We start from the raw sequence: 20,327 nt of genomic DNA, 5'->3' as shown, positions 1-20,327 counted from the left end.
CTGGCTCAGCGGGTAAGAGCACTGACCCAGCAGCCACACTCATGATAGATAGCTCACAGACATCGGTACTACACCGTACTCATATACACAAAGTATATCTTTAAAAAGGGAAAAAAAAAAGCTTCATCATAGACTTTATTCATGTAACAGCAAGTCTTTGGTGTCACAAGGTAGAGCTAAAAGAAGCAAGTTCATATGGTACAAAGAAGAAAGACTTACAGACCAAAACTACAGAATTTTTAAGTCTCTCATTTAACCAGCATTTTTCCCCGGAGGGATGCACCGTTCCTGGAGGTACTGCAATACCAGGTCGATGCGTGGAGTGGACGGAGCAAGCTCCTATTCCAACTCCTAATTCCAAAAATCCATTTAATATATTGTCCTCGGATAGAGGACGTATCAGATATTAAACTGATAAGAACAGATACTACACTTGATCTTAGCCAAAAGGCCGAGAAGCGATACCCGACACAGCCCACGCAGCCATGCTCTGCGGCCGCGAGACACATTAACATCGTGGTGAGCGCTCGCAGCCCTCACTTCCTGCCTTCCCCGCGGCTCCTTCCTCCTCCCGTCCGCGTCTGCGTGTTCCACACCTCACTCCCTCTCCAGCGCCCACAGCTTCAGCTACAGTTTCCACGACCCGGCTCTCCCGGCATTCCCGAGCGCTCACGCCGAGTCTGATTTGCATGTCCCGCCCCCTCGCGAGGTGCGTGACAACGCACGCCCAGCTTTGGCCTGTGCACGTCACCACGCCCCTCACGTGGAGGCGGGGCATGCAAATCACCTCCTCCCGGCGGTCTCCGCGGTTCACAGCCCGAGTCAGACAATTCTGGTTTGGAATCCACCGGAAATAGGAGGACGTGAAGGGGGCAGGTCCACGGCCGGATGCACGCGGGAAGCCCTGAGGAGGGACGAGGCTGGACGGGGCCAAAGAATGGACGTACTGCTCCTAGTTCGTGTTGGCTTAAGATAATCTTCCCAGTTCGAGGCCAGCCTGGTCTGCAGAGTGAGTTCCAGGACAGCCAGGGCTACACAGAGAAATCCTGTCTCGAAAAAACAAAAACCAAACAAACAAACAAACAAAAAAGATAATCTTCCCATGGTGCGAGGCTGGCTCTGAGTGCGGTGGGGCGGCATAGGGAGTCTAGCAGTCTAGTGATTTTCTCTGTTAAGTGTTTCCACAATGTTGTCAAGGCAAACTTACTCAGGTAAAAATTGTAATAAATGTTGACCAAAAAAAAAAAGTCATAAATTGAAATGCCTTAATAAATTGTGTGATGTCTTTGAACTTTTTCTACAGTTTTCAGGCTAAATAATGCTGATGGTTAACATCACATGCAATAATAATGCAGGGATCAATGATTTTTTGCCCGTGGTAGTGAAGTGTGGGTAGAGTCACTACTCTTATTAGCTCCTTGGTGCCCAGAAGCTTAGATCATTTTCTTTTTTCTTGTTTGGTTTGTTTTTTTGTTTTTCGAGACAGGGTTTCTCTGTGTAGCTCTAGCTACACACTCTGGAACTCACTCTGTAGACCAGGCTGGCCTCGAACTCAGAAATCCGCCTGCTTCGGCCTCCCAAGTGCTGGGATTAAAGGCTTGCGACACCACTGCCCGGCGATCATTTTCAATTAAAGAATAGTAGGTGACAGAATAATACATAACAAACATACTTCTGAGAGGAATTTACCTTGAATTTATGATGAAGAGCTCTAGGCTCTGGCCTGGTTCTATGTCTCTTTGAGTGTTATAAGGGATAAACTGGGTAGGATGCTATAGCTTTCCAATCCCAGCCATTGGAAATTGCAGGACTGAGAACCAGATCAGGCAAAGCCTAAACTATATGAAACCCAGCCTCAAGTAAAAGACAATTTGCCAAATATAAAGGGCAAAATACTAAAAGAGCAAAATTCTAAATGTGTTTATGTGTAAGTACTCAAATTTGTAGGATCTGGGCTTAGAGTTGCCCCCAAAACTTTGGACTTCTTATGCCAAACACAAACACCACCCTGATATATCCTGTTATAGAGTTTTTGTTGTGTTTTCTTATATTTGTCACTTTGTAACCATCATCTACTTAATAATTTTCATTAGCATTTAGTTCATTTAGGAAAAGGTACCTGTGATGGTTGAATGAGAATGGCCCCCATAGACACATACATTTGAATGCTCAGTCACCAGGCAGGGGAATGTTTGAAAGGATTACAAGGATCAGAAGGTGTGGCCTTGTTGGAGGAAGTGTGCCACTAGGGGTGGTCTCTGAGGTTTCAAAAGACCATGCCAAACCCAGAATCTCTCTTTCTGCCTGTGCACCAGGAATTAGCTCTCAGCTATTGCTCCAGGGTCTACCAACATGCTTCCCACCATGATGATATTGGGCTACACCTCTGCAACTGTAAGCCAGCCCCAATTAAATGCCTTTTCTTACAAGAGTTGCCGTGGTCATGATGCAGTAACAGGACAGTGACTAAGACTGTACGACATTAAATAGGTCATGCTTAATTTTTCTCAGATACCTCAATGAGACCTTTGAGGGCATGGAATACTTACTATTGTAGGACTAATCTTGCAGAGGTGGTTAACGATTTGAGGCCAGATACATATGATCATTATTCTTACCAGTACTGGAAAGGTTTTGACAGGAAAGCTGTGTCAGAGTTCATTTAAAAAAAAAAATTACAATAGAGCTGGCAAGATGGGTAAGCACTGACTGCTCTTCTGAAGGTCCTGAGTTCAAATCCCAGCAACCACATGGTGGCTCACAACCACCAATGATGAGATCTGACACCCTCTTCTGGTGTGTCTGAAGACAGCTACAGTGTACTTAGCTATAATAATAAATAAATCTTTGGGCCAGAGCAAGCAGGGACTGATCGAGCAGGGCCGACCGGAGCGAGTAGGGTTGGCTGGAGTGAGCAGAGGTCCTAAAATTCAATTCCCAACAACCACATGAAGGCTCACAACTATCTGTATAGCTACAGTATATTCATATACATAAAGTAAATAAATAAATCTTTAAAAATACAATAAAATGGGAATATTGGGTACACCTGTATAGTTAACAATGGATTCATAAAGATGTTGCAGTAGTTTAAAACATGGAAAAGACAGGGCTGCGGTAAGGACAAAGAACACACTGCACTAATCAAAGCATGGATTTTTCAAGGCACATATAGACATTCGATGTTCATATATATGTAGAGGACAAAAAGTAATACTCCTGCACACAGATAAACACTGGAAAAGCCAGGAAACTTTAAACACAAAGATTTCACCTCTGCCCCTGGAGTGCTGGCAAAGGATAGTTTACAACCTAGTGATACTTTGCTATCTGCTGTTACAGGCTCTGCCTGTAATCCCCGGAATTTGTTTCACTTATCCTAGACAATTCCCTCTAAATCTTGAGCATTGCTTTACTCCATAAAACCTATCCTTAGCAGTGATGTCATCTGTGCTTTACGACACTATCGGCGACTTCTATGTTATCCTAGGGCCAGGCCAATCCTAACTCACATAGATACTATGCTTACCCCAGTCAATCTCCCTAGACCTGAAACTTGGGCTCCCTCTGGGTAAACAGTGGTTATCTTTAAGAAAGATGCCAGATGTACTTTGTAAAGAACTTCAATGTAAACATGTTTAATCCTTCCCAGGATTAAATATTTTTTGTACACTTGAGACTGAGTTAACTGTTATCAGAAAACCTTTTTATTCTTTCCTCCAAATTGTGCTGTGTTTAAATATAGCTAGAATAAGCCAGCTGGTGTCAGACTCTGGCAGGTTGAGCCAGTTATAGCAACTAAGTTGAACTGAACCAAACTTCATTCTTCTCTTACTTACCCAGATCATTTCCCTGCAGGCTGAACAGATCATTTTCCCTACAGTAGATGCCCACCAACACACACACACACACACACACACACACACACACACACACACACACACAGTGTGCATTTTCTCTGAGGATGAAAAGTTTGTCATCTTTGTATCCCATAAGATCACTAAGTTGTGAGAGAGATCACTGACCCAAATCATGGCCAAATTAAAGTGAACAATTAAATCTTTTAAAAAATTTATGTACTCAGGGGCTGGGGAGATGGCTCAGCAGTTAAGAGCACTGACTGTTCTTCCAAAGGGTCCTGAGTTCGAATCCCAGCAACCCCCCCCCCAAAAAAAATTCATGTATTCAGACTGTATATTCCTAAAGCTGAGGCTCAAGAAATCAGCTTTGGACTAGGGAAGATAAGGTTTTTATAGCTCAGAGATAAGGGATTTCCAATTGGGGAAAATAGCAGGCAAATAGGTGGAGTTACAGAAGCAGAACAAAAGCATAAGTTGGTATATATATAACCAAATATATATATTAAAGGCATGGGCATGTGCCACCACTGCCTGTGAAATATTTCTTAAGAATTTATTTAGGGCCGAGCAGTGGTGGCGCACGCCTTTAATCCCAGCACTTGGGAGGCAGAGGCGGGTGGATTTCTGATTTTGAGGCCAGCCTGGTCTACAGAGTGAGTTCCAGGACAGCCAGGGCTACACAGAGAAACCTTGTCTCAAAAAAAACAAAAAAAAAAAAAGAAAAAAGAAAAAAAAAGAATTTATTTAGGGGGTTGGAAAGATGGCTCAGTAGTTAAGAGCACTGACTGCTCTTCTGAAGGTCCTGAGTTCAAATCCCAGCAACCACATGGTGGCTCACAACCATCCGTAATGAGATATGATGCTCTCTTCTGGTGTGTCTGAAGACAGCTACAGTGTACTTACATATAACAATAAATAAATAAGTCTTTTTTTTTAAAAAAAGAATTTATTTAGGTATGTGAGGACCCCGCCGCTGTCTTCAGACACCCCAGAAGAGGACACTGGATCCCATTACAGATGGTTGTGAGCCACCATGTATTTGCTGGGAATTGAACTCAGGACCTCTGAAGAGCAGTCAGTGCTCTTAACCACTGAGCCATCTCTCCAGCCCCCATAATGGCCTCTTGAAACAAAGGCATGATTGCCATTTCCTGGAACAGGCAGAATAGAACCATTTGTAATTAAGGTTGCAGGTGGGGCATAGCACAATCCTTGAGAAACAAATTTAATGTTAAACAGAAATGAATGTAGTTTGTATTTACTATAATATGGCTTTCCAGGCTAAGATGGGGGCAGGCTGGTTTATCAATAATGTGGTCATAAACATCTGATAAACGGAATACTTATGAAGGTCACAGTTGTCTGGATAGAGATCTGTTGAAAGTCTACATACAGCATTCTTCCCAGCACGTCTTGTAGAGTTTCTACAGATTGGGGGCCCTAATAGGATCTCAGAGTGGCAATTCCTTGCGGGGGGTGGGGGGGGGAGGGAGGGTCAGTTCTTTCTGTATGACAGCATCTCCTTGATCACACACACACACAGTCACTAACTGGTGCCCAGGGAGCTGTGGGGGCTGATTTATCTGTGACAGAAAGACATTATATAGAGTATTTTTGGATGAGCAGTACAGTTAAACATGGTGTAGGAAAACTGTAGGAGATCTAGGCTTTCTTTTGCCTTCCCAGGATCATGCATCTTGTACTTACAGATGATTTTCCTTAGGGGGCCATCACTCTCCTGCTTAGTTCAAGATCTCACCTTTCCTGTCTCCCTCTTCTCTTGGGCACTGTGTGGATATATATGCATAACACCTGTACCACCTATAAAGCCCGATTCCCTCCAACAGCACCAGACCATTATGTCTGTTGTGTGCCGACAAGGCTCCAACCCAGGCTTGTTTGTTGGACGGCTGTGAAGGAGTTGGTCTCTGAGTTAATTAGAAGAAAAGATGTGCAAGACAGAGCGACTGCAGGCATGAAAGTGGCACTAACTCAGCCCAGGGTGAAAGCAGATTGGATCGCAGGTGTGCACCACTACACTTATTCCCCGGTTCAAATCAACCAACAACCAGGACCATGGCACATTCAGGGCAATCTGGGCCTTACAGCTGAGGGAGGGAATACTTGTTTGGCAGTATGAAGAACTTGGAAATAAAAGACTAAAAGACCCTAACGTCTAGACTACCCTGGTTTCCATCTTGCCTGTACTGCAAGTATTTACTTGTCTATGGGATTCCTCAAGACTATATCTCTACTGGACCTAATTTATAATATCCATTTCAATATGAATGCTAGGAATACCTTACCATGAGAGGTGTCCTGCTCTGCCCATAGCTCTGTTTCCTCTTAGTTCCCTAGTTTCCACCCTGCTTCTTGCCTAAAAATGAATAACAAACAGGCTTTCTCTCTCGCGCGCTCACACACACACACACACACACACACACACACACAGAGAGAGAAGCATTTAAAAATGTCATTTTTAATGACACTGACTTCCTCAATTCTCATTATTAATCTGATACAACTGAGTAATACATGAATAGTGAAGACGTTTTTTAATGAAGTGGCCCTTTAAGTAGCATAGTCCTCTAATGCTTAATTTTACTTATGTAAATATCCAGAGAAAAAGATGTAACAGAAAGGAGTGACAACAGGCAACAGAAATATAAGTGAGGCATTACTTCTCTGACAGTGCAAAGAAATCTATCTTGTTAGATTGTACTTTGTAGCAACTTAGCCTGAAAAGGTATAAACCGACTTCTACCAACTATAGTACAAACATGAGCTACTAAGTTTTGTACAACACATGAATCACAGAAAACATTACATAAACCCATTTATTTACTTTAAAAAAAAAAAAGCTAGAAGAAATTAAAACCTTAGTTGAAAGCCTTCCCTCGCATCAGTAGTTAGAAAGACTACAAGGTTCTAGGAAATAGCCTGTCTTGCCTTAAAAGCTTAATAAAAATAAGCTTTTAATTTTGAAGCTTCATGTTAATAGAAATAAGAAGCCTCAAACACTAGGTTAGTAAAAACAAGAAGCCTCAAATATTAGGCATAGGGAAAAAGGGTTATTGGGAGTAGGAAGCTGAGCATTAGAAATAAGTAGGAATAAAAGTGAGACACTATTGGAAACTACAATTAATGGCATGAACTTCTAGAGAGCCAAGATACTTCTACCAGTCTTCTATTTAACCAGCATTACTCCCCAGAGGGGTGCACCGTTCCTGGAGGTACTGCAATACCAGGTCGATGCGTGGAGTGGACGGAGCAAGCTCCTATTCCAACTCCTAGTTCCAAAAATCCATTTAATATATTGTCCTCGGATAGAGGACGTATCAGATATTAAACTGATAAGAACAGATACTACACTTGATCTTAGCCAAAAGGCCGAGAAGCGATACCCGACACAGCCCACGCAGCCATGCTCTGCGGCCGCGAGACACATTAACATCGTGGTGAGCGCTCGCAGCCCTCACTTCCTGCCTTCCCCGCGGCTCCTTCCTCCTCCCGTCCGCGTCTGCGTGTTCCACACCTCACTCCCCCTCCAGCGCCCACAGCTTCAGCTACAGTTTCCACGACCCCGGCTCTCCCGGCATTCCCGAGCGCCCACGCCGAGGCTGATTTGCATGTCCGGCCCCTCAGGAGGGGCGTGGCGACACCTTGCCGCACCTCCTCTCCGCTGCCTCCGCGGCGCGTCTAGGCCCTCTGGGAACACTGCTAGTTTGGATGCAGCATTGTGATGGGCGATGCTCCAGAGGAGACGCAGTGGCGCATAGTGGCAGAAAGGGGCACACCTACTGTGTTCCTAGTTTGCGTTTGCGTGAGCTGACAGACGAACTTCTCCGGTCCGCGGAGAGGCTGCATCCGAGTCCAGAGGGCGGCGCAGGGGATGGGGATTCTGGCAGACGCGCAGGATTCTGTCCCATTGGGCACTGCGGCTGCGCGTTTCCCCACAAATCCTGAAACTCCGTGACCCGCTCTATGCTCTCCCCGCCTCACCTGGTCACTTAGCGACCGAACCGCGTAGGTGTGTCTGCCTCCTGCGCTTTCCCAAATTAGATATAGTCCCAGGGTTTTTTGGTTTTGGTTTTGGTTTTGGTTTTTGGTTTTTTGAGACAGGGTTTTTCTGTGTAGCCCTGGCTGTCCTGGAACTCACTCTGTAAATCAGGCTGGCCTCGAACTCAGAAATACACGTGCTTCTGCCTCGCAAATGCTGGGATTAAAGGCGTGGGCAAGTCCTGGGTATTTTACCTAGTCTTGCTAGTAGCACTTGGGCAGGCTTCGAGGAAATGCTGCATATATAGCATCCTCGGATATTCTCAAAGACCTTTATGCAGGATGCTGGAAAAATTGCTGCGTGGTTAGAAGCACTTAAAAGCTCTTTCAGAATTCGTTAACCATCTTTACATGATGCCTCACAACTGTTAGTTGCAGCGGATTCAAAATTATCCGGAGGTCCTAAGTTTCATTCCCAGTAACCACATGGTGGCTCAAATTCATCTGTAACAGAATCTGATTCTCTTCTGACATGCATGAAAAACAGCACTTATATACATAAAAATAAATAAATCTTTTAAAATTTTTTTTAAAAAGATTTACTTTTCTTTCATTCTTTCTCTTTTTTGTTTTTTGTTTTTGTTTGTTTTTTTGTTTGTTTGTTTGTTTGTTTGTTTTCGAGACAGGGTTTCTCTGTATAGCCCTGGCTGTCCTGGAACTCACTCTGTAGACCAGGCTGGCCTCAAACTCAGAAATCCACCTGCCTCTGCCTCCCAAGTGCTGGGATTAAAGGTGTGCAGCCACCACCGCCCGGATTTATTTACTTTTATACATACTAGAGTGGGGTGTCAGATCTCATTATGGGTGGTTGTGAGTGACCATGTGGTTGCCAGGATTTGAACTCAGGACCTTCAGAAGAGCAGTCGGTGCTCTTACCCACTGAGCCATCTCACCAGCCCATAAATAAATCTTTTTAAAACCTTTTTTTAAAACATTTATTTATTTATTTTATGTATATGTGTACACACTGTAGCTGTACAGACAGTTGTGAGCCTTCATCTGGTTGTTGGGAATTGACTTTTATTTTAGGACCTCTTCTCTCTCTGATCAACCCCACCTGCTCTGGTAAAGCTTGCTTGCTCAGTCCCTGCTCCCTCCGGCCCAAAGATTTATTTATTATCATAAATAAGTACAGTGTAGATGTCTTCAGACACACCAGAAGAGGACATCAGATCTCATTACATGTGCTTGTGAGCCACCATGTGATTTGGTGGGATTTGAACTCAGGACCTTCCGAAGAGAGTAGTCAGTGCTCTTACCCGCTGAGCCATCTCACCAGCACATTAAAAAAAAAAAAAAAAAAAAAAAACCTTTTTTTAAAAAGCCACTAACAGCTGGGCAGTGGTGGCACACGCCTTTAATCCAGCACTTGGGAGGCAGAGGCAGGCGGATTTCTGAGTTCTAGGCCAGCCTGGTTTACAGAGTGAGTTCCAGGACAGCCAGGGCTACACAGAGAAACCCTGTCTCGAAAAACAAAACAAAACAAAAAAGGCCACTAACATAGGAATAGTGTCTTCATTGGAAATTTTGTTGATTATGTTTTACTTTCAACTTGCAAAAAAACTAGGAAGAAAACCTCCATCTTCTTCCCAAGTCCCCCACAATCCCTCTACCATGTTTTCCTCTGTGTAGCCCTGGTTGTCCTGGAATTCGCCCTGTAGACCAGGCTGGCCTCCAGCTCACAAAGATCAATCTGTTTCTCCCCCTGCCCCCCAGTGGGTGCGTGATGGCCAGACTAACCTGTAGCTTTTGCTTGCCCAGCAATGAACTGCTCTATCCTAGTCAGAGTGTGCAGCCCTGAGTAATAACTTACATAGTTTCCTTGTGATGACTAAAGAGACAATATAGGCCATTGACTTTTTGCACAGGAGTGCCTGGGAGATCCTAGTGGCCTGCAGGTAAGATGAGAACGAAGGGCTGTAGGCCCTGGGAACAGAACCCAGGTACTTTGCAAGAGCACTAAGTCTTCATAAACAATGAACCATCTCTTTACCCCCAGATTGTTTTTCCTACGATGATAGGTTTGTCTTGGACAGGCTACTTCTCTCCCTCAGTGATGCAGATACAGGCCAGATTAAACTCGATTAAAAGTGGATAAGGGCAGGTTTATTAGGAGGGTGCTCTTGAGTCAGGGAAGTCACACATCCTTGCTAAAGGATTTATAGAGAGGGTTTTACAGAGTTTAGGCAAGGAGTGATGACCATGCCAGCTAGGAGCTGGGATTATGTCTATACATGGTCAGAAGCTGAGGCCCCAGGCAGGCACTCTTGGGTGGGTTGCCAGAAACAGGGAGATGAAGAGTTAGTCAGGAGATGTGTTAGTCAGGAGTTTTCTTGAGGGATAGGGAAGGAGGGCACATGGGGTTTCCCAGCTTATGCAGGGGCAAGCATGGGGTCCAGCTTTGATGACAGTCTTGTTACTTCTGAATATAAAATCATTCTTTTTCACAGAAAAAAAAAAGATATTTTAGTTTTGTTTTCCAGTTCAAAGGGGCTTTGGGATGAGGACTGAATCCAGAGCTTTGACATAGTAGGAAAGTGATACTCCAGTAAGTCACATCCCTGACACTTCTTTCACACATAGTCCAGTCAGTCACTGTTTTCTTCCAAGGCTTGTGAATTTTGAGTCCCAACCTAGGATTCCATACTGCTCCCTGGAGCCCTGAATCTGGCTTCTCCACTAATGTGTCCTGGCCTTGACTCCCTCAAAGGCCAAGGACCTATGGTTGCCAAACCTACAGGGCTTTCCTGGTTCTATGTCTTGACATAATGAAGTGGGCCAGACCTCAAAATGGGCTCCAGATTTCAGGAAGGGCAATAAAAACTGTCTTGGCACAGTTCACAGTCTTTTTTGTCAATGGTAGTGACTGTGTAGGCGAATGCCGTGGGGGGAGAGTGAAAGGGGAGGGAACTCTTCTGAGGACAAAGGGACTGGAACTGTCTGTCCTGGAACTCATTCTGGCCTTGAACTTAGAGACCCACCTGCCTCTGCCTCTGCCTCTGGAGTGATGGAATGCTACCCCTTCCTAATGACCAGTCATGTCCACTCTTCCACGAAGGCCTCCTGGGACTCCCAGCTCCTGTGCAAATGGGAGATAGACATCAGCTCCCATGTGGACCTCCTGCAGATCCCACAGTGTGCTTGTAGCAGAGCTCTTTGTTGCCTTCCCATCCTTTTCTTTCTTTCTTTCTTTCTTTCTTTCTTTCTTTCTTTCTTTCTTTCTTTCTTTGGTTTTTCGAGACAGCGTTTCTCTGTGTAGCCCTGGCTGTCCTGGAACTCACTCTGTAGACCAGGCTGGCCTCGAACTCAGAAATCTGCCTGCCTCTGCCTCCCAAGTGCTGGGATTAAAGGCCTGCGCCACCACCGCCCGGCTCCATCCTTTCTGTTCCAATGCTTCCAGGACCTATTAGGCACCAGCAAATGCCTGGGTAATATGCTGAAAGTAGGTTTCTGGGCCGGTGAGAATGCTCAGTGGATACTGGCACTTGCTGTACAAATCCAATGCCTGAGTTCCATCCACGGAGTCTCCATAAAGGCGTCAGGAGAGGACTCCACACAACTCCACTCTCCTCTGACCTCCACATGTGTGCATTGGCACATATGTTCTCCCTCCATCACATACAAACACACACAACCACACTGAAGCAAAGAGCGGGACTGAGAAGATGATGTTAAGAGCACTCACTGTTCTTCCAGAGGACCTGGTTTAGATCCCTTGATTCACAAAGGGGCAGCTCACAGCCTGGAACTCTGACTCCGGGGATCTGGTGCCCTCTGCCGGTTTCTGTAGCTCATAGCATGTGGCAGACACAAACACGCATTCTCATAAAAATAAATATTAAATATTTTCTGTTCAAATAATTTACTTGAATATGATTTGATTCGCAAAAAGAAAATGAACAGGACATTATCTCTACTCTCATTCTCAAACTAGGAATGACTCAGTCCCGAGACTTCAAAAGGAGGCAGTAGGACATTAGCAACTTGACCCCTTTGCCCAGATTGTCTTCTGAACAGTGACAGCCCATCAGGGAACAGTTTCTTGTGAGGAGCCCTTGTTCCTCAGGGTGATGAAAGTTCTGGCCTGGTGAGCAAGGAATCCAGCGGGTGATAAACAGAATTGACACAAAGAAGTGTGATATCTGAGTGTATTTCTTAAAAATGGCATGAGGTTTTTACAGTCATTGTAAAAAAGAAATGAAAAATCTGGCACCTCAGTAGTCGAGGTACATCTGAGGCCATCTAAAACACACTGGGTCTAAAACAGCAGCCATCTCATCTGGACTGGTGCAGCACTCCCAGCTCCGAGCATGCTCGGGCCGCATGGGCCTGGCCGGAGTCCCGGGGGCTGCAGGTGCACCAGCCAGGAGGGTAGAGGATCAAATCTCGAATCTCGAATCTCCAGTCTTCAATCTCGAATCCCGACTGCTCCATACTGTCACACACACACACACACACACACACACACACACTCGGCTCAAGGTCCCGCCCATCCTTAGTAAAATGCCCACTATGCTAATTTTCTGGGCTAGTAGAGACTTGTCTCTTTCTTGCTAATTCCAAGGAATGGTTCAGTTGCAGTACATGACTGAGAATGAGGATTCTACTTGACCTTGCCTTGGGATAAGTCTCCCATTTTGTAAGCTTCAGTGCCCTACCCACAATGCCAAAGGCAATTAGTCTGGATGGGTAACATTCTTTATGAAATTCCAAACCAGGGTTTGGCTAACATGTTGGAACATTGGTAAAGGTCAGAGAGCAATGTCCAATTTTGTCTAGCTATTAATAAATCATATCTTGGTGGGCACCTAGCATGCAAGTTTGCAAGGACATATCTGGGCTACCTCTGAGTTAGGGTATACCACGACTGACTGAAGACCCAGGAGGCACAAACTCCCTTTGAAGTCATAACGCCTCTTGTCCGAGATCAGGCTTTTACCCACAATGCCAAAGGCAATTAGTCTGGATGGGTAACATTCTTTATGAATGATATTGCAGTTGTAACTGGAGTAGACAAGTGGGCGTGGCACACCATCTGCTTGTGTTCAGTCCTCCTGTTGGCCCTGGGACTTGGTACATGGAGGGGTTTCTTGAGAAAACCCCCTTTTTGGGTGGTTTGAGCTGCACTTTTGCATATGCCTCCCCATACTAATTTCTAGAGGAAAGTTGTATTTTCTTCACTCAAAACAAAATAAAACAAAACCCCAGAACTAGTATATGAAAATTAGATTTTTTAGTTTTCTATGATATTCTACTCTTTTGATTCAGGTCCTTACCCAACTCAACTGAAAACCCATAGGCTGCCTTGTATCTTCTACACTTTTGAACAAGTTGTCAGGCTCGGTGACAAGCACCTTTACTTGTAGAGATGCCGATATTCCTAGGGTCTTCTTGACTGCAGTTAGGTAGTAATAGTGAGGATACATGTGCAAATTGCTCATCTTGAGCATGGCATGCCATGGCTATTCAACAGGGCAGTGGTTTCCCAAGCCTTTGGTCAGTTCTGTGTCCTCAGTCCTCACCTCCCTAGGCTTAGCCCTGCCTCTGACCTTCAGCTGCTGCAGCAATCTGTCACCCCAACCCCACACTTAGGGGTGTAACTGATTCTCTAAGGTATAATCTTTGACTGGTTTTGAAGGTATCCAGGGATGTAGGAAGTCTCCTTCATGTCTGGGGATGCTTGGAAGCTGGGAAGAGGGTGGTAAGTCATGTTGGTGTCAAAGAGATGGGAAACTTGAATCTGACATTGAGCAGTGTGGTGGAAATGTTCTTTAGCATAGGGGAAGATTTAGGGGTAGCCCCTCTGCTGAATGGTGAGAATGTTCTTTGGCATAGAGGAAGATTTAGGGGTGGCCCCCCTGCTGAAAGGCAGGGAAGGGGCACCTTCACATAATCTCCCTGCAGCCAAGAGCATGACTGCTCCATGAAGGAGGGGGCACCTTCTGATAATCTCCCTGCAGCTGAGGACATAACTGCTCCATGACCCCAAGATGTTTTGGAAGTAATTCAAGGCTACTGAGAGCTGTGCGTGCAAGGATCAAAGAAACAGACCTCATGCACCTGGGCATGGGGGAAAAAATAATTACTGTAAGATAATGAAGAAGTGGGCATGCTTTGCCATGAAAAAGTGCTAAGAGATTGTGCTACATGATTGTTGTTAAATTCTACTTTTAGTCTTACTGTGTTTTACTATAAAAGATTTCTCACATTAAAGTTTATTGCCATTGCCAGCAGAGCAGTGGTCCTCTCGTTCTCATTCAGTCGCCCTCTCTACTTCAGCCTCACCCTTGTCGGCTGGCTCCGACAGAGCAGATGTTGTGGAAGAGCTGGATGGTGCTGTCAATGACTTCCTTCTTCTTCCACGACCCCTCATATACTCCTGTTAGAAAGATTAACACTGAATCGCATAAAAAATAAAATAACCCAGCCTCTGGGGAGAATTAAGCGGTTACAGTGTCATTCTTCCTAGATCTCTGAAGAACTCCACCCACTTTCCACCTAACTCTTTGCAGATGATCACTGTTGACTTTTTGACAAGTTGCTCCTTTGTGTCACCTCCCTTCAAGGGCTGTTTATACTACAGCAGGTTTAAACTGCTGGGTGGTTCTGTAGTTGCAACATTGACTCCAAAGAGAAACATTATCTGCAGGAAAGAAGTGGGAGACTCACTAGCCTCAGGAGTTAAACAAAAGGTCACATGCCCCAGAAATGGAAACCTCCTACCCGAACACAGGAGTGTAACAAGACGTGGACAGTTGCTGAGGGTCTGACCAGCCAAACGCAGTAAGAAAGATCTGTCCAGACTCTGCAGCTCCCTGTAAGCAGGGTAGAGAGCTCACTTCTGATGAGGCAGCTGCTTTTAAAGTTATCCGTATCCCTTGTGAGCTAACCTCTCATCCACACTCCTGTTAGTAACCCGGATAAAAATTCATTGGTTCACCAAATTGGACACTGGTCTGCTGTGGGCCCCCCCTTTCTGAGATGAGTATGAGTTGTATCTCCCAGGAAGAGTCTGTCAAGCCATAGCTGCTTATGGAGGTCTTTTTCTAGGCCATGTAAGGTGGAAAGACTCATCCTAAATATGAGGGTCACTATTGTATGTGCTGGAGTTCTGTTTGTTTGTTTGTTTGTTTGTTTGTTTTTCGATGTGCTGGAGTTCTGTATTAACTAGAAAGGAGAAAGCAAGCTGAGCTGTAATAGCTAAAACTAACTCCCTTACAAACTGAGTTTAAAACTAAATTACTGTGTAAACAAGAGAAAAACCTAGGAATCAGTAGGACCTTATTCTTAGCCTAAAGATTGGTAGCCACAGGAAGTCTAACTCACAACCCTAAGGCCAGGACTGTCAGTACTTGACTCAATCTAAAGACAGTAATCTTTTTCTTTCTTTCTTCCTTCTTTCTTTCTTTTTGTTTTTGTTTTTTGTTTGTTTGTTTTTGGTTTTTGTTTTTCGAGACAGGGTTTTTCAGTGTAGTCCTGGCTGTCCTGGAACTCACTCTGTAGACCAGGTTGGTCTCGAACTCAGATATCTGCCTGCCTCTGCCTCCCAAGTGCTGAGATTAAAGGCGTGCGCCACCACTGCCCAGCTAAAGACAGTAATCTAAAGAAAAGATGATCTTAGAGCCTCACCTCTCAGGGTGTAGTTGTTCTGAAAAATGTTGGCTGGACACCTATTCTCTTTCGGTAATCTCATTTAATAATTGATAGGTTAAGAAAAACAAAGGAAGAACAAACAAACAACTTCATCATGCCTCAGGCTGCATAACCTCCCCAACCCCAGTTGTGACAATTGTGACCTTTGCCTTTAAAAACTTCAGCCCTCATCTTCCCTTTTTGCAGCAGCTCTCAGATTGGAAAGACAGCTAATGACGCAGCGCTGTTAAAAATAAAATTGTTAAAAAAAAAAACCTTTTAAATTGAAAGATTTGGGGGGGGGTCCTTTCCCTGGTGGCCTTGAATTCCCACAACAAAGCATTCATGGTTGCCTCAGGTTTCTGCCCCCCAAAACCAACTAACCACACCCTCCAAACAGTCAATGTTGCAACTCTGAGGAACATGTCAAACAGCAGATAAAAAAAAAAAAAAAAAATGTTTGCTTCCCCGGCAGTGGTGGCGCACACCTTTAGTCCCAGCACTTGGGAGGCAGAGGCAGGCGGTTTTCTGAGTTCAAGGCCAGCCTGGGTTACAGAGTGAGTTCCAAGACAGCCAGGGCTACACAGAGAAACCCTGTCTTGAAAAACCAAAATAAAAAAAAAATTGCTTATGTGATTGTGAGTCTACATCCTATCAATTGACATTTTCTACCACAAGTTCCTCACATCTGTGCAAAGCAGTTACAGAAGTTGGTTTGGCTTTGATAGCATAGTTTGATAGCATATTGCAGTTATATGTTATAATATATAATATGGTATATCATATATTGCAGTTATATATTATATATATAAAACCTTGCAGTTAAACTGGTATAGAAAGAGTGTAGGAGATCTGGGCTGCTTTTTGTCTTCCCAGGGCTACGCCTCCTCTGCTTACAGATGAATTTCCTTAGGAAAGCATCTCCTGCCGGGCAGTGTTGGTGGTGGCGGCGCACGCATGCCTTTAATCCCAGCACTCGGGAGGCAGAGGCAGGCGGATAATCTGAGTTCCAGGCCAGCCTGGTCTACAGAGTGAGTTTCAGGACAGCCAGGGCTACACAGAGAAACCCTGTCTTGAAAAACAAAACAAGACAAGACAAAAAAAGACAAGACAAGGAAACCATTTCTTCCTGCACTTAGTCCAAGGTCTCACTTTTTTTTCCCGTCTCCCACTTCATCTTCTCTTGAGCACTCAGTGGATGTACATGCTACTTGCTCCCACTAAGAAGCCAGATTCCCTTGTCTGCACAGTCCATTACTTCTGTTATTGGTCAACAAGGTTAAGGCTCAGGCCTGTTGGCTGAGTGGTGGGAAGGAGGTATCCTCTGTATATTGACAGAAAATATGTGCAATCCAGAGCTTTCTGTCCAGCCTTTTATTTTTCTAGGGCCCATGTCCAGTTGTGTAAAACCAGGATTACTTAAGGGGTGGGGGAGATTAGGGTCTTACTATGTATAGAGGCCAGCCTGGGACTCTATATGTAGACCAGACTGGCCTTGAACTCACAGGAATCTGCCTGCCTCTGCCTCCTGAGTGGTGAGCTTGGTTCCAGCCAGTAGCTAGGGCCTTGAGGGCATATGGCAATCTGGGCTCTTATAGTTGAGGAAATACTTGTTTGGAAGCATGGAAGACCTGAAATTACAGGACATGTGACCAACAGGACAATGCAGGCACCAAATGACTAAAAAATACTAGCATCACCACAGATCTAGACTGTTTTCCAGCCCACCCTGTGTACAGCGTGTATGTGGCCTGCAGTCAGTGGAAACGCGTTTCTGTCCATCCTGTTTTGTAGCTCACAGTCAGTATGTACCTGGAAATGGTGCTTTGGTATTAGCTCTCCACTTGTCCTCTGCACACACCACTGTCCCACTTTTATTAAGAGTTTTTCATTTCAAACTTGTATTTATTGTGGTGTGTGTTCAACGGGTGTTTTTGGGATGTTTGCTGACTGAAGGCAGTTCCCTTGTTCTTCTTACAAAACATCATGAGGTCCCAACTGAGTATTGGGAATTGAACCTGGAATTTCTAGGAGGACAGCTAGTGCTCTAAATCCTAACATTCTTGGACAAGGGTCAAAAAGTTTTAAGATTTTAACAGGGGCTGGAGAGATGGGTCAGAGGTTCAGAGTACTGACTGATTTTTCCATAGGTTCAGAGTTCAATTTCCAGCAACCACATGGTGGCTCAGAATCACCTATAAAGAGATCTGGTGCTCTCTTCTGGCCTACAGGCATACATGCAGGCAAAATGTTGTATACATAATAAATAAATAAATAAATCTTAAAAAAAAAAAAGACTATGGTGGTGGGGGGAAACCCTAGAAATTAGGAGTCTAAGGCAGGTATAAATAAGTACAGCTTTTTTGACAGCCAGTATAAAACTTATCTGAAAAGTCAGTAGAGAATCTACTTCTATGGCTGTGTGCCCACAAATACATGCATATGAAATTACACAATACGTTATTTTTTTAAAGTGACTTTCAAAAGATTTAGCAAATACAAGAGTTTTTGACACCACCAGCTGGTTCCTCAGTCAAAAGCGTTACATACAACACTCACAGGTGCTTTGTGATATGCCAAACTAGAGTTTATGCATTGTAATAATTATTTCCACTAAAAAGCTTACAGGTCAGAAATGTAACTTAACATTGGGAGCTCACGGCTCCTCCAATCACTTCAACAATAAGAAAGATAAACACTTCTTTTTTCTTGACTCTCTTCGCAAGCTCAACTAAATAGCCCAGTGGTTGTGATTACGGTACTGATGGATAAGACAACCACTAATAAGTAGCTTCTTAAAAGCACTTGCCCTTCTAAGCAAGCACTCAACAAAACAAAAATATAAAAACAGAAGACAAAACTTCTTAAGGTATACATAAACACAAAGGTTATTAGGAATAGGAAACTGAATGTTATAAATAAGTAGGAATAAAAGTGAAGCACTAGTGGGAACTACAACCAATAGTATGAACTTTTAGAGAGCCAAGATACTTCTATCAGTCTTCTTTTTAACCAGCATTAGTCCCCAGAGGGGTGCACCGTTCCTGGAGGTACTGCAATACCAGGTCGATGCGTGGAGTGGACGGAGCAAGCTCCTATTCCAACTCCTAATTCCAAAAATCCATTTAATATATTGTCCTCGGATAGAGGACGTATCAGATATTAAACTGATAAGAACAGATACTACACTTGATCTTAGCCAAAAGGCCGAGAAGCGATACCAGACACAGCCCATGCAGCCATGCTCTGCGGCCGCGAGACACATTAACATCGTGGTGAGCGCTCGCAGCCCTCAGTTCCTGCCCTCTCCTCGCCGTCTCCTTCCTTCTGTCTAAGTCCATGTCTTCCATACCTCACTGCCTCTTCAGCACCCACAACTTCAGCTGCAATTTCCACGACCCCAGCTTTCCCGGCGTTCCCGCTCACTCACCCCAAGTCTGATTTGCATGTCCCGCCCCTCACGAGAGGCGTGGCGGCCTCGCAGTGAGCCGCCTCCTCCCGGCCGCCTCTGCGGGGCGCACTTAAGCTTCACCCTCTGCAGGGGGAAGTGAGGTGGGAGCAGGTAGGCTGATGAGCCGAGGCTGTCCGCTCTGCGTCCGTGGCGCTTTCCTCAGTCCTGTGGTTGTGACTTGACACCGTGTCCTCCCGTTTCTCACTTGGCTACTTAACGACCGAAGGCCTCTCCGGCGCCCATCACAAGTGCGATCCTGGGACGTTATGTTGCCCAGGCATTCGTAGATAATTCAGCCTTTTGACTCTCTTACTCCATCCAACCTGCGCTCTTTATTGGCTGTAGTATCTCTGGACTTCTCTTCAGTGCTCCAGCCCTTATCAGGTGTGCAAGGTGTAGTAGGTTTTCAGCAAATTTGTGGGTGACTAAGCCTTAGGTACATCGTGATGCAAATCCATTGGGGAGGGGCGCTGGCCTGATTCAAGGTAAAGATGAGCTGAAGTAGTAGGACATCAAACAAGTGGGTCAGGTGGAAAAGATGTAAGTTTCTGAGAACCAGGGCAGGGGCTCCCTCTTCCCATTCATTATGTAGCCTTGGCTGCTCTTGAACCTGTTATGCAGATCAAGCTGACCACGAACTCTGAGAGCTACACCTGCCTCCTGCCTCTACCTGGCAATGGGAGGATTTTTTTGTTGTTGTTGTTGGTTTTTTGTTGTTGTTGTTGTTGTTGTTGTTGTTGTTGTTGTTTTGAGACAGGGTTTCTCTGTGTATTCCAGGCTGTCCTGGAACTCACTCTGTAGACCAGGCTGGCCTCGAACTCAGAAATCCACCTGCCTCTGCCTCTCAAGTGCTGGGATTAAAGGCATGGGCCACCACTACCCGGCTGGGAGGGTTTTTATCTGCACAACCATTAAAACGTTTGGTCAAGGGCCCCTTAAGAACACTGACTGCTCTTCCAGAAGTCCTGAGCTCAATTCCCAGCAACCACATGGTGGCTCACAACCATCTGGAATGAGATTAGATGCCATCTTCTGGTGTGTCTGAAGACAGCTTCAGCATATTCATATACGTAAAATAAAAAATTCTTTAAAAAAATTTTTTTTTTTGTTCAAAGTCAGATACGGTCAATTTTTTGGGTGGATGACTTCAGATAAATTACTTTTTCTGTACTTCCCATATGTAACTCCATAGCCCTCAACTATGTACTAAAAAAAGATTGAATATTAGGAGTCTCTAGACCTAAACATGGCATGCAGATTCCTTTCTACCATCCCTTTACTTGGCCTCAGGCCTGAGCAGCTCCTGCAGCCTGCCACTCAGACTC

General features: G+C 44.8%; 3 non-coding genes across 3 annotated transcripts; all 3 read right to left on the bottom strand.

The window, feature by feature from the left end:
- Positions 1-272: 272 nt before the first annotated feature.
- Positions 273-463, bottom strand: LOC116089692. The gene has a single exon (XR_004118445.1). It is a non-coding gene; the product is annotated as a U2 spliceosomal RNA (small nuclear RNA).
- A 6,608-nt stretch (positions 464-7,071) lies between these two features.
- On the bottom strand, positions 7,072-7,262 carry LOC116089688. The gene has a single exon (XR_004118441.1). It is a non-coding gene; the product is annotated as a U2 spliceosomal RNA (small nuclear RNA).
- An 11,317-nt stretch (positions 7,263-18,579) lies between these two features.
- LOC116089690 lies at positions 18,580-18,770 on the bottom strand. Its single transcript, XR_004118443.1, has one exon. It is a non-coding gene; the product is annotated as a U2 spliceosomal RNA (small nuclear RNA).
- Between the last annotated feature and the right edge of the window lie 1,557 nt (positions 18,771-20,327).

This window comes from Mastomys coucha, unplaced genomic scaffold (assembly GCF_008632895.1).
Source record: "Mastomys coucha isolate ucsf_1 unplaced genomic scaffold, UCSF_Mcou_1 pScaffold14, whole genome shotgun sequence".
Classification (NCBI taxonomy): Eukaryota; Metazoa; Chordata; class Mammalia; order Rodentia; family Muridae; genus Mastomys; species Mastomys coucha.
This window is presented reverse-complemented; position numbering and strand designations above follow the sequence as displayed.